At 47.2% G+C, this 27,344-nt stretch overlaps 1 long non-coding RNA gene across 1 annotated transcript; it reads right to left on the reverse strand.

Annotated features, from left to right (window-relative positions):
* Positions 1-313: 313 nt before the first annotated feature.
* Positions 314-5,812, reverse strand: LOC119089060. The gene is made up of 3 exons (XR_005092908.1): positions 5,728-5,812; positions 2,434-2,607; positions 314-923 (listed from the first exon to the last, which is right to left on the reverse strand). It is a non-coding gene; the product is annotated as an uncharacterized LOC119089060 (long non-coding RNA).
* Positions 5,813-27,344: the final 21,532 nt, after the last annotated feature.

The raw sequence follows: 27,344 nt of genomic DNA on the forward strand, positions 1-27,344 counted from the left end.
TCCGAGGCAGGCCATGAGTCTAAGGCGTCTATTTTCAGGGCTATGTTCAGCTTCTATCAACTCAGGAGGTCGCCTTCGGGTTTTCAACACTGCAGGGGATAATTTAAATCTAAATAATAATAAAAAGCTACTGCTTTTTATTGGACTTTTATTTTGTAAGTGGATGGAAACATTTCACATCCACATTAGGTTTTGTAACCCCGTCTAGGGACTTGCTGAGTCCCGGAGGGGCCGTTCCGCTGCCTGGGAGTTCCCTGGTGTTTGTATCTTTCCTGCAAGGCAGGAAGGGAAAAATGCTTTCCGTGGACCACAATAACACTTTTTATTTGAAAGAATTCACACTCAAGAAGACGCACACACATTCACAGATGCGTGCGGATGGACACACAGTCTTTTATGCCAGATACATTGTAAAATTACAGAGTTTTAGATTGGAAGGGGCCCTGGAGATTATCTAGTCTGGCATCGGCATGCTACACATGAAGCTTCTGCTCCATAGGTTAAGTACCTTCGCCAAGGTCACAGGCATCTCGTGGAGAGAGCATGCTACAATTCAGCTTCCTTGACTCAGGTCTAATTTTCTTTCTGCTACACCACATTGCCTCTCAAATAAGATAATGTATATGAAATCACTTTGAAAACTAGAATGCATTACACAAGTATTGGGTATGGAGAGAGAGAATGATAATGAGCTGGCTTTCTTTGGAAGTGAGTGTGACCTGCTTAGGTCTCTTTTTTGAATAAGGAATATTCATGTTTCATGAATCATGAACCCTATTTCTAATTAAGTTTCTGGGTAAGGCCTCCAGAAAATTAGTGTCAAAGGTACCAAACCAAAATACATTCTTCATTCAAGTACATCAGTGAACCGTTGGTCCTCCATATTTGAAGGCTTTGCTTCCATGGATGCAGCCAACCATGAACTGAAAATATTAAAAAAAAGAAATTTAGCCTGTATTGGATATGGATAGGTTTTTTTCCCCTATCATTATTTCTTAAACAATGCAATAAAGGTTTACATTATGGTAGGTATTATAAGTAACCTAGAGGTGATTGAAAATATACAGGAAGCAGGGTGGAGCAAATACCGCAACTTTTTATATCAGTGAGTTGGCACCCATAGATTTGGGTCTTCACAGCGAGACCCAGGGCCAATTTCCCTCATACCCATGGAATGGTTCCCCCCTCTCACTCTCTATCCATCTTCCTCTAATGTCTGCTGCTAGCTATTACATCCAAACCAAGAAGCTACATCCCTGGTGCACGCAGATCATCATACTAAGTCATTTGTTTGAATGAACTGGTCTAATTCTTGATATCAGCACTGGTTATCAAGGTCAATTAGAAGGTTTCCCACACCGACAGGAATAGCTGACTGATCTAAAGGCTTGGATGTTGTTAAGAAAAGCCTGTAATATAGTTTTGTGATTTGAATGGCAGTGTTCAAAGTTTGGTTATTAAGTTGCTTTTAGTATATTTGAAGCACATAAAATTGCTTAAAACTAATTGAAATGTTTTAATTACAAAAAGATACACTCTCTTAGATATAGAAGGGCCATTCATTTAATTAACAAATGATTCATCAAAAGAATTAATTGCTACTTAAAATACTGTCAATTATTTAATATTATTGCAAATTACTTGAGGAACTAAAATTTTATTTTTGCACTATTAATAGATTAATTTACTAAATCATATATTGATTATGAATAATTTAAAAGTAGTTCTGTGTTGCTCTCTCTGGTGTGTGTGTGTGTATCAGTCCTTATCCATGGTAATATATATGTTTTCTTGAAAGAACATGACAGACCTTCACTACTCTAGTCTGTCTATGTATGGTCCATGATAATGTGTAAAATATTAGTGAGCAAACCCAGGCCTCACAGCCTGGGGACTCTTTGGTAATCTTGGCTAAGTGCTCTGCATGGAGGAAAAGAAGGAGGCTGAGAGATCTGTAAACTCCAGATCCAGTTCCTGTTCAATTGGATGTTAGCAAGCAGGAGCCTTCTTTTTGTTCCCAGCCCTTTCCAGTCTGCGTCAAACAAGCCAGCCTCCTCCTCCCTCCTTAATCCTTCGCCATCCTCCACACCCCTCATTGTTGGACACATCTCCCCAACACACAGACACACACACACATAGACACAGACACACACATGGACACAGACACACACACAGACACACAGACAGATACACAGACACACATAGACACAGACACAGACACAGACACAGACACACAGACACACACACACACACACACACACACACACACACACACACACACACACGCGCGCGCAGCCATCCAAAAGGTTGACCAGTAGGAACCGGGTCTTGGAGAAGGGGAATAAGAAACTGTCAAATAAGAGAGGAGTGGAAATTTAGCTCCAAATAAAAATGTTTACAGTTTCAAGTATAAAGCAAACATGATTTGAATACCTTGACAGGCAGGCATGTTTTACTGCCAGGTGAATGAGCTGACCAGCCTCATGAGCTCAAGGGAAGGCTTCAATCCTGCTCTTGTGCCGGAGAGCTGGGTGGTCATTTCCTTATTGCCTTCCCTTCCCCTGCACCGTCTCCTGGTGGCAGACCTCTTTTGCCTATGCCATGGACCTGTGACCCAGAAGAGACCATCACAGCCACTTAGATCTAGTCCCAAGAGTAGTTCAAAAGCAGACAAGCATGGCCATGGCGACCAGAGTCCTTCTCTGAAGCGGTCTCCCTTTGTGACCTGTAAAGGGAAAGGACTCTGGCAGTTAAGGAGGCAGCCTAGCAGCATGTGCAGGCTGAGAGGCAAGCCCCCAGAGACAGATGCAGGGATCCATGACTAAGGACATCCTGATGGTGCCATCCCGGAGGCTACTTGTGCTCACATCCTCTTCAGCAGCTTAGGACTGTCTTTCATTTCTGGTCTAAGTTAACTGGAACCATCACTTGCAACTCTAAGTACCTCAAATAACAAGAAATGACTCCGGGAGGTTGGGTGGGAAGATGCCTCGTGGAGGTGGTGCAGAAATTCTATCCTTAATTAGCCTTAGCACGAAAGCCATGTGTTGGCTCACAGAACAGCACTGTGGCTTTCCCTTAGGCTCAGACTCAGACACTCAGACAGCATCCTCAGAATCCCATTTTCCTCTGACCCACTGCTTTGCCTTGCTGAATTAATTTGGATCTCAGGTGGCGTTCTGTTCATGTGATAAATATCCCCGGCTGCTGCTCACTCCATCCACCTGAGGAGCTTAGGTTTGCTGCTTCGTTTCTACAATGTAGAAAGACCCTTCCCATCATTATCAACACACACACACACACACACACACACACCACATACACACACACACACCCCACATACACACACACACACACACACACACCACATACACACACACACACACACCACACACATACCACACACACCATATATACCCCCCCACACACACACACACACGTCACCTCCCGGGTGACTGATTTAGGTCCAGGCACCCCTCTTGGTGACCTGGAGACTGAGCTACATTCAAACTGCCTGCAGAGGATTGTTACCACGGATCTGGAAGCAGATCCACCCCTTTCTGTATTTGGTGGACAATAATAATAATAATAATAATTAATAATAATAATAATGGGATGACATAGAAGATGGAGTGCTAGGGCTGTAAGAGATAGGACACAGGAATAGGAGATGCAGATGAGGAAGCAGATGTGACAGGAAGGGATTTTAGGTACCTTATCCAGCAGGAAGTCTTATGGCCCCATCTGGGAAGGGTGGAGTCATGTGTCTGCCATGCTCCTGGGCAAACAGCAAGACAATGCTCAACTCAACGACTGGGTTGGTGGCGATATCCTAGAGAGAATGGCACACTCTACCAGACAGGGTAGGACTAGCAGAGGGGACAACAGGAGAACAGCCCCAGCTACCACCCTCCATGTCCTGAGTACACGTGAACTCCCCCTGCAGGCTGTTTCTGTTTACTGGGCTCCTCCCTCACCCTGGCCTTGGCCATCATGAGGAGGAGGAATGAGCTGCAGTCACCTTGCTAGGATCCTCTTTACGTGGCACAGGTGTGTGTGTGGCTGCTACAAGTTGTCACCTGGGATGTACCGCCTCTGACTGGTCAGGTGTGAAAAACGGGGCTGATGAGCTGAGTGTTTTCATTCATTCTGGGAACTCCCAATTTCTGGAATTCCTCTCCGCCACGCTCTGCCCAGGGGTGAGCGCATTGAAGGTGTCTGGGAAACAGCTTTGGGGAACCGGGTATCATTTTGGACTAGTTCACTCATTTCATCACAGAAATGGGCTGGGCAAGAAATTCCAGGCTGAGAAACAGGGTAGAGGGAAAGGAGATGCCTGGTTTCTGAAAAGGCTGTGGTTTGGGGAGATGGTGTAGACATCACCCTCTTCACAAGGGGCTTGCTGCTGGCGGGACCCTAAAGCAGAAAGGGACTCAGAGGCAGGTCTAGTTAGCTGTGGAAGTCCTTGGCAAGGCCATAAATCCATCTCAGCTGAGAAAACTGTTTACTTACAGAGCCAAACCAAGCAAGTCGGCCCTTAATAGACTAGAGCTGGTCGGCTGCTTCCGTTCCTAAATTTGGTCCTGGCCTCAAAACACTGATTTAAGGCACTTTTGATTTCCCACACTTCTCTCAAACCTGGGCAAGGAGGAGGCTTAACCTTGGCTTTAGCAGTAGGAAAAGCCAGAGGGGATGGGGAGGCGACAGGTCTCGGAGGTACAGCACCAGCTCCAGATACCATCTTCCTGTACAGCAGTGGTTCTCAACCTTCCGAACGCTGCCACTCTTGAATACCGTTCCTCATGTGGTGGGGACCCCCAGCCATAAAAAGACTTTCATTGCTACTTTATAACTGTGATCTTGCTACCGTTACGATTCATAATGTAAATATTTGTGTTCCCCAATGGTCTTAGGCAATTCCTGTGAAAAGGTCATTGGACCCAAAGGGGTAGCGACCCCACAGGTTGAGAGCCATTTCTGCAAAGGGTCCAGGGTACAGAATGTGGCCCTGGGACTTAGAGATGAAGCGCTGGCATCTAGCGCAGGTATGGCAGTGTGGAAGGCACACACTGATGTGCTCTGGGGACACACAGTTAAAACAGCCAACGGCAAGAGCCGGCAAGGCTTAAAGAAGGTCCCTCCTCCCTGGGACAGGACTTGGGGGGTTGCGGGGTGGGGAGACTCACGGACAGCACAGAAAATGCTGCTCCAGGCTAGTCCGCAGCGGAGTGGGGGAGGAGCCTGACTTAGGTTTTCCGGGATGGAAAGAGAAAAATTGGCTAATAAATCACTCAGTACTCACTGACAGCCAGCTGGGAGGGGCACCGCGGAAGGACTAGAGAGAGGCGGGGGCTGAAACGTGTCCCTTAATTCTGTTAGACGGGTGACTCTTCAGCCACCTCTGCCCAGACCCCGCTGAGGCCCACCCAAGCAGGCAGGGAGGGAGGGAGGAGGAGCAGCAGGATGGAAGCCCGCAGGATGCAATGGGTTTTCACTCCCTGCGCAGGGCAGGATTCTGAATAATGTGGACCCCGGGCATGGTCTGGGTTGCCGTGTATCAGGATGCATAAGTTATATTTAGGTCTGGGGCCCGGAATCTATTAAGGAACACGCCCAGAGGCAACTGCCACACTTTGTTATTGTTCTAACAACACTTAATCTGGCTTTGAAATCCCACTTCCCAGGGACAAGAAGTCAGAATGGGTTAAGAGTTAAATTCCTTCTCACCTCATCTTGGGAACTTAGGGAAATCCAGCGGAATCCTGATCTCCAGGCACCATGTTCTTAGTGTCACTATGGAGGAAGTACGCGGCCCACTGCTTACGTGGCCCACTGCTTACGCGGCCCGCTGCTTACGCGGCCCGCTGCTTACGTGGCCCACTGCTTACTGTTCCATGGAAGGTCCTGGCTGAAGCCCCCAGGTTGCCGGGCATGCTGTAATTCTCCACCTGCTGATAGAGTCACTGGCCCCTGGGTGCTGTGTGTGTGTGTGTGTGTGTGCTCTGTGTGTGTGGGAGGGTGAGTGGGTGCTCTGTGTGTATGTGGGGGGGGGAGAGTGGGTGCTCTCTGTGTGTGGGGGTGGGTGGGTGGTAGTGGTGGTGCTCTGTGTGTGGGAGGGGAAAGGGTGCTCTGTGTGGGTGATTATGTGTGGAGTGAGTGCTCTGTGTGGTTGTGGGATGGGTGCTCTTTGTGGGTGATCTGTGTGTGTGTGTGTGTGTGTGTGTGTGTGTGTGTCTGAGTGGGTACTCTGTGTGGGGCAGTAGGTGCTCTGTGTGGGTGATCTGTGTATGTATGGGGAGTGGGTGCTCTCTCTCTCTGTGTGTGTGTGTGTGTGTGTGTGTGTGTGTGTGTGTGTGTGTGTGTAGTGGGTGCTCTGTATGGTGGGGAGTGAGGGGAAGCACAAGTCTGTAGCACTCATAGATACCACTCACTAGCTCTTCCTTTTCTCTGGTCTCACCCAGAAGACTTCCATCCCCACTCTGGAATAAGCTGTTCCCTCCTAGCCTCCCTTGGCTGTCCTACTCTTCCAGGTGGGGTGTGTTTCTGGGGTAACTGGGCATATGTGCATGTGCACACTTTCTCCGGGGTACTTGCAAGTGGGCACTTCAACTTCTGGCTACAGCTCCAAACTGAGGTGCCAGGAAAACTCTCCTGAAATGGAGGATCCCAGATATCCCACACAAAGACCTCTTGGGATGGGAAAGGGTCAAGCATCTCTCATTTTTTCAGGCTCACGGAAGCCAACCGGAGGCAAATTATTTTCCCAATCAGCATTTCAGGTTTGGTGGAAGTAGTTCTTTTTGTATCAGCCTAGTTGTGTCAAAATAAAGAAGCCTGGAGAAGTGAGATCAGTGTCCCTATAGCAACACACAGACAGACACACAGACAGATAGACACTTACACACACACACACACACACAGACACATACCACACACAGACACACACAGACATACATAGACACACACACAGACAGACAGACACACGCACACAGACACATACCACACAGAGACACATACAGACATACACAGACACACAGCAAAGATAAAAAGCCAGATCTGACAGATTCTGCTCATTTCAACCAGGAAATGACAACAGGCCCCTCAGGAATTCCTCTGAGGAAGGGGCTTATGCCTCTCTTAGCCTGGCCTAGGGAATGGCAGCATGTGCTATACTATACAGGCTAAGCAAGTGATCCAAAATATGAGTTCAGTAGATCGTAGTGAGGCAGACCCTCCTCCACACTGACGTGTTAAAATGGCCCTGCTGGAAACACACGTGCATCCTGGTAAAACAGCGGCACATACCTGAATAGGAGCTGTGCCACCGGCTCAGACAGGGCCTTTAAGGACATCTTCTCCAGCTGGGGCTGCAGCAGCTGAGGCTGACGTGGGAAGGTGGGGGTGGGCGGTCTTACTCAGCTGGTGAGCGTGCCCGCAAGTGGACAGTGACCCCCAAATACTGCTCCTGTTTCCACAGAGCTCTCCCTCCTTCTCTGGCTGGAGAGGGTGGTGTCTAACGAAGCGAATCCCCCAGGAGAAATTGGTTCTGGCATGTTGGGGTTTGTAGACCCACGGGGACCTTTCTGGGGTTTTGGATCATCGGCAGGCTATGCCTGGGTGAAAGACCCTTGGGGACCAGGCAGAGATAGGATGCCTGCCCGGATCACGGTGGCGGTTGGAGCTGTGGAGCTCTGGGGAGGGCAGGCGACTACTGTTGCTCATTTGCAACAGTTGCTATTGATTACCTCATGGAGCTGGCATCTCATTCTCAGGGACACTGAATTACCCACAATCCCTCACCACCCTAAATCAGGCAAACGGGGAGCTATAGCCTGTGCAAACAGACAATGCAAATGGCGTCTCTGGGGGGGCGGGGGTTCTCCCCTAAATTACTGGCTGTCATCTGAATTATGTAGCACATTTGGTATTGGGTGAAGCAGGTGATCCAAATTATGCACTAATCTAGTCCAAAGAGCAAAGGAGGACAGATCCAGAGGAGGAATATGAAGGCTGCCGAGATGCTTTAGTCGGTGAAGAGCTTGCAGACGTGAGACTTGAAGTTGACCCCCAGTGCCCATATAAAAACCAGGTGTGTGCTTGTGAACCCAGTCCCAGGGAGGTGGAGACCAAAGGATCCCGGGGTCTCATTGGTTACCCAGTCTAACCAAATGGGCAAGCAAGCTCCAGGCTCAGTAAGTACCCTGACTGAAAAATGAAGGTAGGGCTTGAGGTCAGGGATCTTCTTGCATTACAGACTTGTGTTGGGCTCCTTTTCAAAATAATGATGATTATAATAATAACAGCGAGGTGGAGAATGATTGAGGAAGACATCCAACATGGATCTCTGGCCTCTACATGCATGCACACATGTGCACATACACAAATCACACGCACACACAGAGTGAGAGTGAGAGAGGGGGAGGGATAGGCCTCAGTATAAAGCTAGTGAGCTTCCTGGTAAACTGCTAAGCTGGTGGCAATTATTTATTTAGAAAAGAACTAAATCTTCCCTCCAAGTCTGCATTGCCTATTTGTTATTGCTGTTGTCGCCACCATTATCAGAACTGTCAATCATATCAGAAAGCAGGGGTGGGGGATGCAACTATTTAGGTCATTGCCAGCCTCTCCCTGGAAAATATTGTGAGTCCTCCCCATCCTTTCGAGGACTGGTTTTCAAAGGGTCCTGACACGAAGCCCTCTCACTCCCCGGGGAAGATGGCTAGATCTGATCACGGGGACAAGCTTCTCTTTATTATCCTTCCCCAACTTTCTTTTCTAAATGTCATTCTAGCAATCATTAATCACAGTGAATAAGAAGTTATAATTAATAGAGGCCCAAATTGTTCAAGTGGAAGATTATTCTTTTGAATTCTTGTATTTTTCTTGGAAGATGTCCTCGAGTTAATTATTTAGTATTTGGGATCTTTTTTTTTTTTAACCGAGCTCCAGTCTTGTATCTGAAATGAACAAATTGATCACAGTCATGTGGGGGATGAGATGATGTCTAAATGTATGCCGGCGATGGGCGTGAAAAATCCAAACAGGGCTGAGGGCTCTGCTGCTCCCCCTGCTGGCGTTTCGGATGGGAAACAAGCTGCTAGACTCAGACCTGTGCTCGTCCCAGGAAAGCTCTGTGAGCCCCACCCCGCCCCCAACACACCCAACAGACATCAGTGGTCAGATTCCAGGATGGCGATGGGCTGAGAATTGAGAACCCCTGTCGGTGGGTCGGCAAGAGAAGTAGTTTTCAGGTACAGGGCAGGCTTTGGTGGCTGCAGGGTCCCCGACTCCGGCCACCATTTCTTTTCGATGGAGCCATCTTGTACTTCTATTCACACTGGAAATGGAACATGTTAAGTTCTAAACCGAGCTAGTGGAGGACATTGCTCAAACCTGAGACCCAGGAGAATGCAGATCTGGGACCATGCAGAGTCCTTGACCGGACAGTTAAGTGGGAAGGAAGATGTCGGGGGAGGGACTCCAGACATCCTGTCATCACCTGTACCACTGAGGAAGTTCCTCTCTTGCTGGCATGAGGATCATATTCCCAACTACAGTTCGTATTTATACCCCGATTCCCTTGTTGGGCTTGCTGGTATCAGTTGTTTTTAAAGAGGACATCCCTGTGTATTTTTCCCAGGCTCAGCAACTTCCAGAGGAGTTCTGTTACGCTACTGTGCTCCGTGTGGTTCGGTTCACATCTTTTCGGCGTTGGGTTACAATGCCTGGACCGCATTCCTGCTGACCTCAGTTTCCTGGTCTTGGGGATGACCTGCATCAAAGCCTCTGTAACGGCAGTGGGAATCTGTGATGGAGAGACTGGGCAGCTCCAGTGTCGAGGGGAAGTCCTGAGTGATGCAGGGCTGAGGATGGAAGGGCGGTGCTTAAATCCATGTCAAGGGGCCTAAAAGTCATTTATTTATTCCTTACCCCAGCAGACATTACCATAATTAGATATCCATCCCTGTAAGAGCAATATACTACAAGATGAGACTATGATTTTTAAGGAAAAACATTTCACAGTTCTGGGTCTTTCCACATTGTAATCAAATGTGGACTAAAATGGCCTCAAGTCTCCTCCCTGTATCCACTTTTATTTTTACCATGTCTTTGCATGACTCGATTCTACCCTTAAATTTCCAGCTGGTCTTCTGACCAACAAGGGTGGCAGGAATGATGACATGCAGTCTGGAGACCAGGCCTCCCGAAATGGAGCACTTCGGGACCCAGCAGAAGGCTGCTCTCTGTTGGAAGAACGGAGGCCACTTGGAGAAGGACTCAGCCGTCCTTGATGGTCATCTTCCAACCTGCTGTTCTGTGGTCAATGTAAATTCAACTGTCTACTCAACCTCTGCTGACTGACAGGGACACCAGTGAGCGCACATGAGAGCAGCTGTCGCAGGTAACTCGTGGACATGTACCCAACAATTGTCCTCTTACAAGTAACCGCTTTGGGATGGTTTATAAGATAACCTCCCCCTCTCTCTCTCTCTCTCTCACACACACACACAATGACACCAGTTCAAAAACAGAAGTAAATCCTGAATTCTCCAGAGTGCCCGAGTTTTAGAAGGGGGAGGTGAAGAAGCCTGGCTAGAACTGTCATTGTATTCGCCTCATGCTTATGGCAGTGAGGACCCAGGGCTGTTGGTCAGAGCAAGCTCAGGGGGGCAGGGAGGTAGTCCTGGTTTTGCCCAAAGTGGAGCCCAGACTGACTAACTGTCTGAGCACACGACGAGAGGCAATGTGGAGATGCTAAGAAGCTGTGCCATTTTCAGGGATTTGGAGGAAGGAGAGACAACTTTGGGGGCCAGGAAGGAGGGGAGACCAAGTACCAGTGGCACATTCGGGGCTCCGAGACGGGAGGACACGTGACTGTTTGTCCCTCACAACATCGCCATTACCTTCTGTGATTGTTGACAAGGGTGTGAGAGGAACTGGGTCCTCTGTCCCGTGAGCAGGAAAAATCTATGTTTTATTAGATCATGAAGACTGCTGTGTGCCCCTGGGTGTTAAGGAGCCAGGACATCACAGTCATTTCTGTTGGTCATGGCTGGCCAGCCGGCCTGTGTGGTGAAATAGTTGAGGGGACTCTCGGGACCATACCGTATGTATAGGCTGGTGCTACTGGTGTAGGCCGCGTCTAAACTGTACTTGGATTCTAGACTATGAAGTCAGGTTTCCCCTGAGTGGTCCACAGGGGCACCTCTGTCAGTTTCAAATGGAGGGCCTGTTAGACAAGTAGAGTCCTGCATCCCCCAAGCCTCCTATTTAAGGGTGAGGGGCTAAGAATCTGCCCGTTTAGCAATCTCTCCTGATGGTGCTTCTAACACAGGGAAAACCCCTCTGAAGGATCCTGCCCTAGCCCTGCGGAACCAGCAGGGGGCCTCATGTACAGGTTCCAAGGCCAGGGAGCAGGTACAAGGCTCCCATAGTCCTCGAGAGGACCTGGTTTTCCCATACTAAATCCCCTGTATCCCAGTGTCTCCCTCAAATACCTCCAAACTAAAATTTCCAGAATAGACTTTTTTAAAATGTGTGTTTCAAGACTCCATCCAAAATTCAAAAAAAAAAGCACAACACAAACCCTAAACCCCAAACAAAAGTCTCCAGTGGTCTTTGATGCTCAATCTCTTATGGGAATGACTGGGTTGTCCCGAGTCTGCATCATATATAGGTGACACCCAAGGGTGGCCCATTCTTTAATCAATACTCAAGGATCAAAATCCATCACCAGCTTTTTAGTATATTTACTTGGGCTATGTGCTTAGTTTTTCCTTTTAATTTGGGGGCGCTCTGAGTCAACTAATTTTTGAGTCTTGGAAAAGCAGAAAAGAACAATAACCATGAACTTGTAGGAGGCAAACCGAAACAATACGCCATCTGCAATGAAATCAGCATAAATCCCCCAAATGGCACTGTGCTGCCAACATAGCTCTCCAAGGCCTTCCTGTCTGCCTCAGTGGAGTGCAGGCCCTGGAGAGGTTCAATTATCCTCCACACATGTGCTTTTAGGGAGCCCAGCAAGAGAAGGCGCCGGAATGCTCAATAATGAGGTTTCCAGGGTTTCAGAATAAAGGGAAGGGCAGGTAAATGGGAACTCAGCTTGCAATTGCATTGTGGCTCTGATTGCTAATCATTACCCAATGTTTCGGGTGTGATACTTGCATTATTGACCTAATTGAAAAATAACTGGTGGAGGGTGTCCTTATTAGAGACACATATCACAATTGAATATCCATTCACTCAGCAAATGTTTGTCTACCACGTGCGGAACACTAGACAACGAGGATGGCTTCTGTTCCTTTGCTGCTGCTTATGGAGAGGGAGAAGGGATGTAAAAAGGAATGCTAAGAAAGAGTTGATGGGGGGATTCTCTGTTGCAGAAAAGTAAGGAGCTATTTAGGGAGCACATGGTATTGGATTAGGGCCTTGAGAACAGGACAGGCCTGTAGGTTTGAGAAGGCCTCAGTTTTTCTTGTTTATTCTTAGTACTTATGAGAATGGAACACTTGAAGATTAAAAAGATGCTGATGGTATCCCTGGATGCCTGAGACTCCTGGAGGCCTGGGTATCTTCCAGTGTTCAAGAAGGACACCACCAATGGATCCTGGCAACATTTGAGCTAACTCTGCCCAGAGCCCAGGAGTCCTTTCTCACACTGTGCACCACACAGCCACTAATCACTTGGAGTTGGCTGATGAGGAAAGACTCTTTCTTCTCCTCCTCCCTCCCCTTTGGAGGAATTAACATTTCTAGAGACAATGGCTGGGGGAGAAGGTCTTTTGTTCCCACTCGAAGCTGTGATATAATCAAGCGTGAACCTTTGGATGATTAATCGGAAAACAGAATCTGGGAAGGACCAGGCAAGGATGGGGAGTGAATTAATCTGGCAGGTGGATTTGGAGACTATTGCAGTGATTCGGCTAGGAGTGACCAGGCCCATAATTAGGGCAGTGCTGGCCGGGCGGTGGTGGTACTTTAATCCAAGCACTTGGGAGGCAGAGGCAGGGGGATCACTGTGAGTTCGAGGCTAGCCTGGGATACAGAGTGAGTTCCAGGACAGGCTCCAAAGCTACACAGAGAAACCCTGTCTCAAAAAAGAAAAAAAAAATAGGACAGTGCTGATGGACACAGCATGGAGAAGGCAGAGTCAACAGATTTTTTCAGGGTAGAGTTGGCAAGACCTGGAAGCTCATGGACTATCCGGGGCTGAGAAATGGGAGAAGTCAGATGGCAGGAAGTTTGTAGTTTGTAATATGTGATGTCCCAGCAAAGGAAGGGGACCCAGAAGGGCAGCGGCCTGCCAAGGGGCATGTGATGAACTTAGTTCTAGAAAACTGGGCTAACACTGCACTGGGAGGTGTCCTTGTTGCTGGCAGGGGTGTGAAGTTTGGAAGTATGTAACCCAGATCAAGGAAAAAGAGGAAATGTGCCGTTGGGAATTGTGTCCCTCCTGATGAGGCAAACTCACCAAGAGAAAGAGTGTAGAGGAAACGGGGAGGGAGGGAAGGGAAGGAGGCAAGAGCCCAGAGCAGCCTTTGCCTTGAGTCTTTTATAGGACAAACTGCATGCATTTATCTTCCTGGTCTAATTGTTTCCAGCTCATTTGAAAATATCCATTTTCATGCACTAAAAGTCTCTGGTGATTATAGCGTACTCTGACCTGATGCTCCACCCCCTAATTAATCAGGTTCAGGACAAGACCTGAAACTCAGTCACCAGTTGACAAAAATCAGTTGTGGATCCCAGAGGACGCTGGAGCTTTGTTGGTATGCAGACACAGTCACAGAGACATGGTCCATGCAAATGCACCAAGGAAGCGCCTCCCGGATTCAGGAGCTCAGTGCCTTTGCTCTTAATGTTCCAAAGCTGGCCCTGCATTCTAGATGATAGAAAAAGGAGGGGACTGCCAGGGCTGGCATAGTTCCTGCCGGATGACCCAATGATGTTGCTAAAGCACAAGAGTGTCTTTGACCCCTTGCAAGAGCAGTGCTTTGGGTTAAAGATTTGAAGATGAATGGCCCACCCAGGCCTGACCCTCAAACCTGAATGTTCCCTGAGCCACAGACACATAATGCCTTAGGTCCTGTTTGGGTGTCCTCAGGAGTGCTCGAGTCCCATTTAGCATTTAAGTTAAACCAATCTTGATAGATCCCAAAGCAGGCTGCTCAAAAGGTATCTAGAAAAACTGTAGAGATATGTGCTGGAAATGTTTCAACAAAGTAACTCTAAAACGCCATGCTTCCATATCAGTTGCCTAAATGTCCTTCAGATTGTCTTCCCAGAAACCCGTGTTGAGCCCTTCACCATCTGGATTTTTCTTTAGCTCCTGCCCTATGGAAATTCTTGTTCCTCTGGTCTCTCTCTGCAGCTTCCTCCTCACTTCTGGTCCTCTGTGGAAATGTTATTCTGTGACTCCCTTTGGCTCTCCAGGGTCTACCTCAGTCTCCTGATTATCCTTCATCCTGATTGCTGTCTCTTTTCACAGGGCATCCTTTGCACATGCAATGCATGGCTGGGGCCCCCTTCTCTTGGCAAGTGACATGCCTGTCTTGTGGAAGTCGGGGCTGGTTTCTGACCAAAGGAGGCACTAACTCCACTTCTCGGGATTAGTAGGAGCATGGTCTTTGTCTTTGAGTTATCCACAGGCTTTACCATTCTGAGAGACAGTCCCTCCTTCACTCCTCCCTGAAGTCAGCCTCGGAAAACCAGAACAACACCGAGCAGGTGAACCTGGAGACTATAACAGTAATTCATCTGTGGATCCAGGGGTAGCAAAACCCAGCCACCGGGGCTGCAGAGAAGGCTCAGCCTTGAATGTACCTGCTGCTCTCACAGAGGACCTGAATTCCGTTCCCAGCATCCACACCAGCTCACAGGCACTCTTTGTAACTATTGTTCTGAGGGATCCAGCATCCTCTTCTGTCCTCCACAGACACCAGACTCTTGCAGTACATATATATATTCATATAGGCAAAATGCTCGTACATGAAATAAAAATAAATAAATTAAAAAAGAAAAGGACCCGACCACAGATCATACCAACATCCTCACAGGGTTAATTCTTATAATAACTGTAAAGTCAAAGTAGGCACCTTTTATCATCCCCCATTGCAGATGGGGAAACTGAGATACAGGCTTACAGTGCACAGAAATCCCCGAGTGCCAGACTGTTGGGAGCCCCGCGGGTTCGAGTGTGTCTGCCTGCACTTGGCTGGGACCTTTGGGGACCCCAGGTTTCTCCGAACCCTTCTTCCTCACCTGGATCCCATGCACTACCTGGCCCCTTATCTCCCTGCTCTCTGCTCATCTTGTCGCTGTTTTTCTTGGGAAAGAGTCTTGTTTTCTCAGAGATTTCCTCTCTCCAGTTTTTTTCCTGGGCTTTGCAAAGCAATAATTGCTTGACTACTCTGGAAGCATCAAGAAAGCAACTTGAAAAAGTGCCCAGGAGGCATTTTTTTTGCTGGCTCCCCTTTCTATCAGAGGCCTGTGGAGTCCCAGCTACTCCAGCTGTCTCCAGGAACCTTCATTAAACCAGTATTTTGATGTTAAATCAATGTTTTCCACCCCAGGTTCCCTCTGGGAGAAGTGAGGGAAGAGACTTGGGTCACGACATCCTCCATCACCCCACTTCTTTCCTTAGATCTTGTCTCTGCGGCGTTAAGCAGATGACTCTCAAACCACCGTGGGACTTGGCCAGAACAGAGGTTAGAATCCAGGCCTCCCCTTGGCCATCAAACGATTTCCTCTTCCTGGAATAAATATCCAGTGGCAGACAGTATGTTGGTTTTGCTTCTTGATCTGTTGCCATTTATAGGCGATTGAAGTTCTGAGCTCCCAGTACCCTAAAGAGACAAACAGTCCCACAGGTTGGTCATAGGGGCCAAACACCACGGTGCTGGCAGGATGTCCTCTGATCCTGTTTTATAATGTGTAGTCAAACAACCTCACCGGGACTCTGGTGGGCTCTGGCCAGGGTGCTGAAGGACAGAGTTAAAAAGGAGGCTGTCTTTGACTTCTGCAAAGCACAATATAGCAGCCTTGCCAAAGCAAGGCGGTGGAAGCCTGCTGGGTATTAATAGCAACAGCTAGCATTTATGGAGCGTTTACAATGTGCCAGCTGCCATGCTAAGCACAGTTTAATCCTCACTGTGACCCCTGGAAGGAGGTGTTATTATCACTACAACCCCCTGTAGCTGGGGACCCTAAGACTAAGATGGTCGAGCTACTTGCCTGAGTCACACACTTGGCTCCTAACTCCAAATCTCAGGTCCTTACCTATTGCATTCTGCATCTGCCTCTCCAGACTTTTGTGCTAAGGATCCCCAGTGCAGATCAGGTGACCTAAGGACGCTGTTAAGAGGCTGCTTTGGCTCTGCCCTCCATATGGGTCTGTGCCTCTGAGACCTTCAATCTCAGCAGGGTCTTGTGCTGTGGATCCAGAAGCTCCGTGATCAGTCTGTCTAGGGAGTATGGAGCTGGGGGTGGGGGGTTCCTATTGCTCTCACAAGAGCTTTCAAGACTCCAGTCTGCAGATGTTAGCATGCTCGACAACCCACACCTCTGCCTGCCTGGTGATGTCTCTTGGCAGGTGGTCTCTTCAGGAGGTGACCCAGCACATAGGGAAATGACTCAAAGGGTGTCCCCTATCAATGACTAACTCTTCTCTCTTCCTTCCCTCCCTCCTCCCTGCTCCTCTTTTCCTCTCTTCTCCCTCCTCTCTTCTCCTGTCCAGATCTTTCTCCTTGACTGACTTAGAGAACTTAAAATCTTTATTGGAGAGGTTCAAGTACATTCTTGTTCTCTAAAATCCCATTTCCCAAGATTCTTCCTCAGGCCTCCAAACCTTTGTCATCACGGCGCTACCGTGAGAACCATGGGAAGATGTCTGAGATTAGTTTCACTTTATAGTAATACCTTAAAATGTCTGCCTTCCAAAGAAGAAATAGAAAGTGCAATGGATTACAAGACAGGAAAACCGAGTGCCTGCTCAGCTTTGGTGCCGTGAGTCAGCACAGGGCATGGCTCGTGGTAGGGATGGGGCAGTCAGTCTCCCATGACACTTCTGGACCTGCCTCCTTGGTGGCTGCCCAGAATATACATCTGCTTGGGGCTAAAATAAAGAGACAATTAAGACTCTCAGGTGGGAGGGGGAACCAGTATAATGTCCAGAACCAAGAAGCACAGGTTCTGGGGTCCTTCCTATCAAGCAGCTGAGGGAATGCTGCTTCCTTTAGGGAATGCTTCCTCAGCCAACCCCAGCAGGAAACATGGGAACGAAGATGGAGACCCAGGATGTGCAAGCTGATCTCTCCCTGCACCTCTGTGACAGCTACAAACCTGATGTTCAGTAGTGCTCAAGGCACCTTTCCACACTCCCCAGGGGTATGGAGTGGATTCTGTAAACTCCCCTCTGGGAAAGTGTTGGCCACCTACAGAGCTGAGCCTCCAGGTCTAATCAGATATTTTGAATTGTTTCAGAGTTTCAGAATGTCTCTTGGAAATTGTACATTTCCACACATAACAATGCATATGCTATCCCCAAAGTGATAACTTCCTTTGCTTGGGGCGGGGGGGGGGGGGCTGTAAGAATGATGCTACTGTCTTTTGCTGACTGAAAAGCAGTTTGGTAGCCATCTAGTCTTGATTTGTTTTGCTTTTGAGGAGGTCTCACTACATAGCCCAGGCTGGTCCTGAACTCTGTGGTCCTAGGCTGCAATCTTGTGAGCACAGGTGTATGTCACCACCTCAGGGGACAGCTGTCTACATTTTGAATTTTGGAGAGGAGAGGTGATGGTACACTAGTATTTGTCTGCAATTTACACCCTGTCCTGTTACACAGCAGATTGGAAGTGGTTGAACTAACTGCCTACTTCTTTTTTCAATCGTAGAAAATCTTTCCCAGTACTGAATGTGGGTCTGGAGGAAAACCCCAAAGAGAGATGTGTGAGGAAAGGAAGGCAGAGGTCTCTTGTGGATTATTATCTTATCTCAAAGGCAGGTGGGAGCTGGGGCCAGCAGAGGACACCTAAAGGCCGCTGAGGCAATAAAAGAGGAGACTCAAGCTCCACTTCACAGACACCCCTCCACCCCGACGGTGAAGGCAGTGATGGCTTTCCTTTGCCCACCCCTGAAGCCAGTCTGCATGCTGTGTTCACCTGGGTCCTTGTCTAATGTTGGATGTTTTTTAAGTGCTGAAGCAACTCCCACCTCCCCTCTCTCATGGACCACTTGAGTGACAGGTGACAGCATGCCTTTGCTGAATGTTCCTATGCCAGTGTCCTGCCTCACGACGGGCTTCTCTCCAGTCTTTAGTAGTTGAAGATTGAATGCAGCACCACAAATATCTTATTCGGTATAACCTCCTATTTCAAGAATGCTTTGTGTGGTCCTCACTGGGTGTGAACTCTACGGATCAGGTGAGTCAGGTGAGGAGACGCTGATGTCTTCATTCTACAGATGAGGCCGTGGAGGCTTATGGTGAGGTTGAGAGACTTGCAGGTGTTACAGTGGGCAGCTGTTGCGACTGGAATAACGATGCTGGTGTCTTGCTTTCTTTCCGCTGTACTGTATGATGCTGTCCAGGTATTCCAGATGTGGTGACTTTTTAAATGACATCGCTTTGCTTTGGCAAGCCACAATAGGGATATCTCTCACGGGTGCTGGTGAGTTCTGAATCGGCAAGGAACTAACTCACCATCGAAGGTCTGGCTGAGGTTTCTTGCTTGATAGACTTCATTCTTCTATCTGATACTCAGACCAGCCAAGGACTAGGGAGTCCTCTGACTCCAGGTTCTTCTGCTACGAGGGTAGACAGTAAATAGACACCATCTTGGATAGAGCTGTCTGTAGATACAGAGAAATGAGAAGCTGCTAGAAGAAAGCACACACCCGCCCCCCTTCCCACCCCAGACTCCAGCTGCTTGTCAAGATTTGCTGGTTCCTGTGTCACATCTCTAGTCTCTTTATTCCCACTGTTCACCTTAAGCTGGAGTTCTGTGTTCACCAAGGGGATCAGCTTCTACCCACAGCTTCCCTTACCTTCTTGGTGAACTTCTCCAGATGACCTGTGTTAAGTCCTTAAATCCAGGACAAAAGGCGAACTGGGTGCCCATTAACATATCAGACCTGAAGCTAGCCACCAGGTTCTTCCAGCAACCTCGGGTCCCTACCTGTTACAGGGTCCTCCCAGCTGGCATACCCCACCCCCTACCCTGAGCTTTCTAGCCCGGAGACTGGGCTGCCCTTTAACCATTTTGGCTATGCCAGCCGACCCCCTTTACCTTCTGGCCTCTTGCCCTCTTGGCCGCTGCTCTTGGCTCTCTCCTCTTTCCTCCCCCCCCACACCCCTTAAATAGTCCAGCTCCATCTGGCATGTTCACTCTAAACTCTCCCAGATGTGTCTGGCTGTGCTCTCCCTCATATCTACAATAAACCTCATTACCATACCTAGAAGCAGTTGGGTCCTCCTTTTCTTTCTTTTTCATTCAAACTGCAGGAAGGGAGTTGGCGGTGTTCTGTATAACTTGTCCATTCCTGTCCTGTCACCCTCGGGGAGAGGAGGGTGTTAGTTGCCCCTTCAGTTTGGATGCTGAGTCTCAATCCCTGGTGCCCAACACCCCTGGGATGCTGAGGAGGGAACTGCCTCATTCTGAGGCAGTCAAGTGGATAGACAGTGGGAACATCTGCTCTGGAAACACGTTTCTCACAGCAAATAACATTTACATGCTTGTGCCTGCAAATATCACTGAGGCATTTGCGAAGTTAAACACGGTGCCTTTGCTTGTCTGGCCTTCCCTTTGGCCAGCCCCGGGGTGCTCCGTAGGTCTAGGAGTTCAATTCAGGGAGCATCCCTCCCCTCTTCTCTGCCCTCTGAGGGTAAGATATTTCTTTCAGAACGTCACAAACAAGCCCGGTTTTAAAACTGATCCTGATCCGGTGGTCCCTTCAATTTCGTGCTTCTCGTGGGCCTGTGCACAAGAAGATGGGGTTTTCTATGCATTTTCACTGTCTGAATATAGTACTGCACCCTTTGTGTAAGCCCCCTCTTTGTCTTGATACTTCTGTAAATGCATATTGTCTCCCGGAAGACGTACTCCTGGCAGGGGATGGAATACTTTACCATTCCGAATCATCTGTGCACACGTGTTTAGAAGCACGGTGTGCACATGCATTTAGAAGAAGGCATTGGCAAGGAACACTAACGCACATGTCTGTATAAGATTACAAGCACAAGGAAATACACTTGTGGGTACATAGCAGATTGTTAAATGTATTATCTGAGTGGAGAGAGGGGTGCCCTACATGCATGCAGCAAGGGGGGAGAGGGAGGGGTGGAACAGCTAAGAAAGAGAACACAACCCCCCACAGGAGTCTTCCTGTTTCCTCCCACAAGCTCTCATGCCCTTCCTTGCCAACTTGGGCCCGGCAGAAATAAATGGCTACGGCAAAGAAGAATGCCGAGTAGTGGATGGGTTGTTCTGGGAATGCACCATCCACAGCCACAAGTTCACCCACAGAGTGGGCTTCAAGAAGCCCACCCCTCAGGGACTCCAAGAAATCTAGATGTTTCCCATGGCGGCGTTGGGAACTCCAGGTGTGCATCTTGATGCCAGGCTCAACACAGACATCTGGGCCAAAAGAGTAAGGAATGGTTCATATGACATCTATCTACATTCCTCCTGACACCATGATGAAGATAAGGAGTTACCATATGAGTTCTATACTTTGATATCCTGTGTCCCTGTTACCATGCTAAAAAATCTAGACAAAGTAGATGAAAACTAACTGCTGAGTATCAAATAAAGTCATCAACCTGAAAAAAAACAGAGAGGAAAAGAAAATCTTTCTCCCTGAGAAATGTTTATGGTATATTACAGTTAGTTTGAGAGAATAAAGGGAAGGAGGGAAGGAAGGAAGGAAGGAGGGAGGGAGGGAGGGAGGGAGGGAGGGAAAGTGGGAGAGAGGGGGAAGGGATATGGAGGAAAGATTTATGATCTTTTAAACAAAATCCCCTGAATGTGTACTGTAAAGAAATTACATCAAACACACAAAGACAAGGAGTGCTGTGCATACTGTAGACATTGGGAAGCACTTGACGAATGGACGGATGATGACTAGTGTTTCATGTATGACACATTCATAGATTTGGATTGTCAAGGAGCTATTCATTTGCTAGTCTACCTCAGTGCCTGCAGTGTGTCCTCAGGGTCACACTGGCCAATGCTCTTTGGCTCAGGATGATCCGCTTAGAAGTCTCAGTTTACTCTTTAGTTATCCTGTTCACTGACGGAAATAACTGGCATGACGCTCGGGATAAAAACAAGGGGGAACCATCCCTGTTTACTGAATTAGTGTGTGTGTGTGTGTGTGTGTGTGTGTGTGTGTGTGTGTGTGTGTGTGTGCAACTGGGGAATCTGTATTATAACAAGCATCCCAGGGTTTTTTTTAAGCTCATTAAAGCTTCAGATCCATTGCTCTAGGCATCCTTACCTGCCAAAGTGATGTGCTGTTTTTACAATTAACTCTGTTCAAACAAAGCAAAACAAGGGATTTATTATTTATAGTATTTAAAAGAAAAACAAACTCCATTGTCTGACCTTCCTTTGTTTCAATGCCAGCATCTAAAAAACCCAATTCATGTGGACTTTCTAATGTATAGCGAGAATGTTCCATAAATCCCTCGAAGTTGGCAGGAACCAAGTCAAATGACTCCCTATCTCTGGCATGCCAGCTTTGTGTAATGTGGACCTGCCCAGGGGCAAGAATTTCAAGTCTTTTCTCATCCTAAAACAAATTTCAAGGAACAAAGTCAACAAATATATCAAACATAAACAAGCATGGAGGATAATATAACAGTCACCAAGCTCTTTCTGGCGGACTTTGTCCAGTCTTAACATTTTGCTACACATTCTTCAAATATATTTCTTCATAAATAAAGCATTATAGGAAAATTTATGTAGACATCTCCAACCCATTCTTCTTCTCTCCTTCCCCAAAGAAACCACAGTGTTGAACTCAGTCATTTTATTCCCATACATATTTATATTTATTGTATAGTATGTGCATACGCAATTTGCTTAGACACAGTTTTAGTCTTATAGAAATGGTATCATAGAGTATGCATTTCTCTCTTTGCAGATGGGTTTTATTTTGCTCAGTGATTGCTGTGTTGACCTTTGTAACCACAGGTCATTTTAACTGTTATATAACGTGGAAGAGTGTGATGTAGGGTTGGGTAGCCTAGAGTGATCAATATAGTGTGTTGTATGAACGTATTATCATTTTAAAACATGTACTTTTTTGATTGAAGTTCAATTACTTTCATTTTGTTAGCTACTGTGAACAATGCTGAGATGAAATCTGAAGACCTTTTTCTCCAGGCTGGGGATCAAGCCCAGGGCCGTGCACAGGCGAGGTGAAATTCTACTGAGCTACAGCTCTAGTGTGTGGGAGGGAATCTTCTGGAGTTCCCCAGGAGTGTGAGAACCTGATATAGCTCACGATGAACCAAGACCACAGTGTGTATGCAACTTTAGTTTCAACAAATACTGTCAAGTGTTCTCCAAAGAACTTGTGCTGATTTCTATCACCCTCTCCTTGAATGTTCCTGAAAGCTCTTCCATGGCTCCAATTCTAGAACAGAAAACAGAAATGCAAGCTGAAGAAAGAAAACAGCATCATGAATGCCATGAATCACCAATGGAATATGTTCTGGTTTGTCTTTGTCCTATCTAGAAGCATTTCTTGCCTGTGACCGCCTCCTTTCAAACACAATTGGTGTATATGGGTGAAGCCCTGATGACCGGGCATTTGGAAGTGGAGATTCAAAGGCACGTGTGTTGATTGCTTAAAAACTAACTGGGAAATTCATATGTCAACCACAAATAAAAGTTAATTACTTAAGTAACAGTTTAACAGTGTGTGAGAAGAGATATCCCTGGATAGTATGGATTTGTTACTAAATGGATTATACCTGCATTAATTCTATAGGAGTTCACAGGAGGGAGAGGTCGAGGTTTATGCGGCTCAGATTCTAATTTGCCGCAGAATGGTTTCCTAGCAACCACTGCTAGATGAGAATCGGCTAACTCTGCTGTTTTGAACCAGACCTAACTCTGTTAGAAATATGAGTCAAATAAATGCCTGCTTAAGGCTGCATCTTACCTCGTAAAGCTGCGTTTGAGATATGTGACTACTGAACAAAGGGCTAAAGAGGTTTCCTTTACCAGAACCTAACACAGGCGACGCGTAGAATTGGAAATGGCTTTAGATTTAAGAACTTAGACGCCTGTATTTCCTCAGGAATTGGCCTTAGCTGTGATGAGTGAAGAGGTAAAAGACAGGGGAGATGGGAAGAATATGGAAATGCATGCTGGGAATGTGGAATCTAGCAAATCCTTAGCCATACCCAACCCAAGATGTTTCAGAGATTTTGCTATACCCAGGAAGCATCCTTGGGCATCTGCTCACCACTGGCTTGTCACAGGAAGTGGGCTCCCAAGACTGCATTATGCTTCCAGGAGATAAACAGCATTACCATGTCATCCCTTTTCTATTTGTCTCATCATTTCCGATCATCTCATGGTGACTGTCTGGCTGTCAGAGGGAAGACACTAACTAGATAGTCTCAGGATGAAGGCCCGTGGGAGGCTTGCTTATACACTCTTGAACTTTGGCTCCTGGGTTTGGCACAGGAAACAGTCATCAGAGAAGGAAAGAGTTTCCAAACACATTCCTTCAGCCAGTGCCATAAGGAGAACATGTTTCCACTTCTGAGTGCTTCATTTAGAAATGACACTCTCACGCTGGAAGAGACCTTTTGTAAATGAAATGCATACACTGTTGAGAGGGGAGCAGTTCTGCCTTGTTGACGGTGTGTGCCCGACTTTCTGGGAGAGGAAATTGCCTCTGTACCTCCTATCTTTTGTACAAAATCAGATTTATCCCCAGATACTCTCAGGGACATCTATGGGAAAAGGCATTTTAAAAAATTAAGCTTAGCCAGAAAAAAAAAGTGAGAATAAAATACAGATTGGGAAATCCTGAAAAGATTTCTTAGTATTCTCGAAGTCTCTTAATGTTCCAAGTTTAGTGAAACCAAGTTAAAAGCAAAGCCCTGTTGGTGACAGATCACTTTTGTACAGTTTTCCAGGCTATAAATCCGACTCCGTGTCAACGTCATGGAAAGCCGTTAGAGACCAGGGTTAAGGGGGTTTGAGGATTCTCTGACAAATACTTCAATTCCATTGGTGCACTAAACGACGAGCCCTTTAGACCTCCTCATTTTTTGATATAGCAGCTTTCATTAAAGGCAATTCATCTGATCTAATCACAGCACCAGATATACAACCGCATAAGCACCTCGGCTTCCAAAAAGGCCACTGGAGGTGGCTGGGCTTCCTGGTTTGGGTCACCTGAACTCAGCCTCCACACTGGTGGATGCCACGGGTGGTGGGACCCACTCAGTCCAGCCTGAAGAGGCACAGTATTAAACATCTACCCCCTCCCCAATTCCATGCAATAGACTCACGTTTAAGTGAATTGTACCCAAAACCAGTGTAAGAACTACTCCAGACTCATCGCTTTCTACCCATTTGACGATGCGTTGCTGCTGTTACCTGTGTTCTTGGGATTTTTGTGCCGATTGAATCTGTCTGGACATTCTGTGTAAGTGCTGCTCTTCTTAGAGTATGCTCGGGGACATCATGATGGACATTAGTGAAAGTGGCAAACACCACAAATCAGGATTTTTATTGGACAGCTGGTTGCTGGCTGTTTGCCAGCCAACTCCTGGGGTAGATGCCATCTCTGACTGACAATGTCACGGTGCACTCTAAATCCTCAGCTGACATTCTCTTCACTGCCTTTTGCCACCCAGCTTGAGTGGGCCCCTGGTCTAAGCGAGATAGAGTCAGAGAGGCACTCTATAACCGCTTTTTAAACCCCACAGCCAATCCCTTCCACAAATGGCTTTTAGGGATACTATTCTGTTTAGCAACATCTATTTAGAGACATCTCAGTAAAGCCAGTTCAGTCTTCTTGGATATTCCTTATTTGTCTTTCCCAGTCCAATGGCTCCCTTCTCCAGTCTCTCTGATATAAGACCCTTTGCAGAGCCCCAGAGGATGAGAGTCAGAGTGCCTTTGGGTCCACACTGCCTATTAGCCGATTAGCTTCTTGAGTGGGAAGCATACTCCCTCATGCTGGTTAAATCCCTTGTTTTTTTCCTTTTGGCTGCACCAAGATAATCTCTAAGTATTCATCACACAAGGGCAGCACACTAGGACTGCTGTCTGGAAAGCTAAATGCAGCTTTCTTTCACTATAGCTCAGAGCCAATCCAGCACAATATAGATTTAATGAGCAGTTGGGATGAGCCCAGCAAACTGGTATAAGATGGGGAGATCTGCCTTTGGTCCACGCAAAGCCAGAAGCAACTGATACAAAGGTGTGTGCAACACCTCACATTTTTGGTACATTCTGATGCAGTGAAAAATGTACCGTCACTTGGGTTTGGGGATTAAGTCCTTTTAAGTAGAATAGATATTCATCAACCCATCCATCCATCCATCCATCCATCCATCCATCCATCCATCCATTCATCCACTCACCCGCTCACCCACCTATCCATCCTATGATCGTTTATTAAATGTAACAGAAATCCAGAACTGAGTATGCTCAGGCCCCCGAGGACTCCTGTGCTCATGGGTAGACAAGGCTCTGGTGCGGTGAGCAGACCCCATGTGTGATTGGTTTGCTTCCTTCTGGTTTTGGTCGTTATGGATGAAACGAAAGAACATGAGTTGATTACTACAGAGGAACTTCCGATTTAAAATTTAAACCAGATGGCTGTTGACCACCATGTCATCTACGGTGTCAGGGGTGAAGTTACAGAGTTCATGTTTCCTGTACATTCCACTCCTTTTGTTTAAAAAACAAAAACAAAAACAAAAAAACAACAAAAAACAATAAAAACAGATAAAACCAAGTATGAAAGGAGCCACACTAGCCCTGACCTCCTTTCCAAACTCTGTTGCTTCTCTCAGAGGGACAAAAAACTGAACGAGAGCTGAACCCTGGTCTCCAGCACAGTTCCAGAGCTCTGCTTGCTCCCTACCTGATGTCCATCACATTTTGGAGTCACAATGCACCCCAGTCTCTGTTTTCTGCCGCGGTGTCAGACACTGGATGACGCCTCCTGAGTCAGACTCCGCCAGAGGTCATCATTTGATGGAGGCTCACTCCCCACTGGCTGAGCCTCACGCTGTGTTGGCCCCATTGATGCAATTAGTTACCCGACAACAGAGAGCCTGTTCTGCTGTTGGCAGGTACCCTGGCACATTACCCGCCGAACAGATGGCTACTGGTTCCACAAATTAGATTTCCAGATGATGGCATAATAGTGTGTCAACAGCCACTCCTGCCTTGCCCTTCCAGCTCCTCAGACAAATTGGAATGAGTCTAGATAAATGCACTGACCTCCTACCAATCAGCCATTCCTGTGGGCGGGTCTGAGAGCGTGGCAGGGGAGCGTGCTCTTTGAAGACGTTTGATTAATCTGCACTGTGCATCTCCTCTTGCCCTTTCCGCTAACCCTCATTTGGGGTTTCTTAAATGATCCATGCGCTGAGCAAAAGACACTTATTTTCTCTTCCATCTGCCTTGATGACCAAGTGGGAGGGTCTCCTTGCCACAGCTCCATTCTTGCCATCCAGATTGACGTGAGGCAAGAGTCCTACTCCGTTTCTGAAAAGTGAGTCGACAGCTTCTGGCCACAAGACTGATGGCCTGTCCATCTTCTCCTGACCCTCCTTCCTTCTTAGAGGACATATGTTACCTCAACTCGCTAAGGGTAGTTCTTCTATCACACAGTCTCCTTTCTACTCCATTTGTCGTTGACCAAGAAGAAGCCAATTTTTAACTGGTCAAAAGACAATCAGATTTCCTCTCTTGGGGAACAAAAGTGGAGGAGTCAGGAGCAGACCATGTAATTGGCAGACAGCAGAGGAATTTTGTCAGTTTGTCACAACCCTAGATATATCTGGGAAGAGGGAATCTTAATTGAAAAGGTCTCTCCATAAGTCTATAGAACCTTTTCTGGATGAATGATTGATGTTGTAGGGTCCAGCTCACTGTGGATGGTTCCACCTATGGAAGGTTGTCCTAGGTTGTATAAGAAAGCTGGGCAAGTCAGCACGCAGTGTTCCTCCATGGCTTTTGTCTCAATTCCTGCCTCCAGATTCCTGCCGTGAGTTCTTGTCCTGACTTCCCTGTGTGATGGAGTGTGACTTTAGCTATAAGATGAAATAAACCCTTTCCTCCCTAAATTGATTTTGGTCA

Source organism: Peromyscus leucopus, chromosome 14 (assembly GCF_004664715.2).
Source record: "Peromyscus leucopus breed LL Stock chromosome 14, UCI_PerLeu_2.1, whole genome shotgun sequence".
Taxonomy (NCBI): Eukaryota; Metazoa; Chordata; class Mammalia; order Rodentia; family Cricetidae; genus Peromyscus; species Peromyscus leucopus.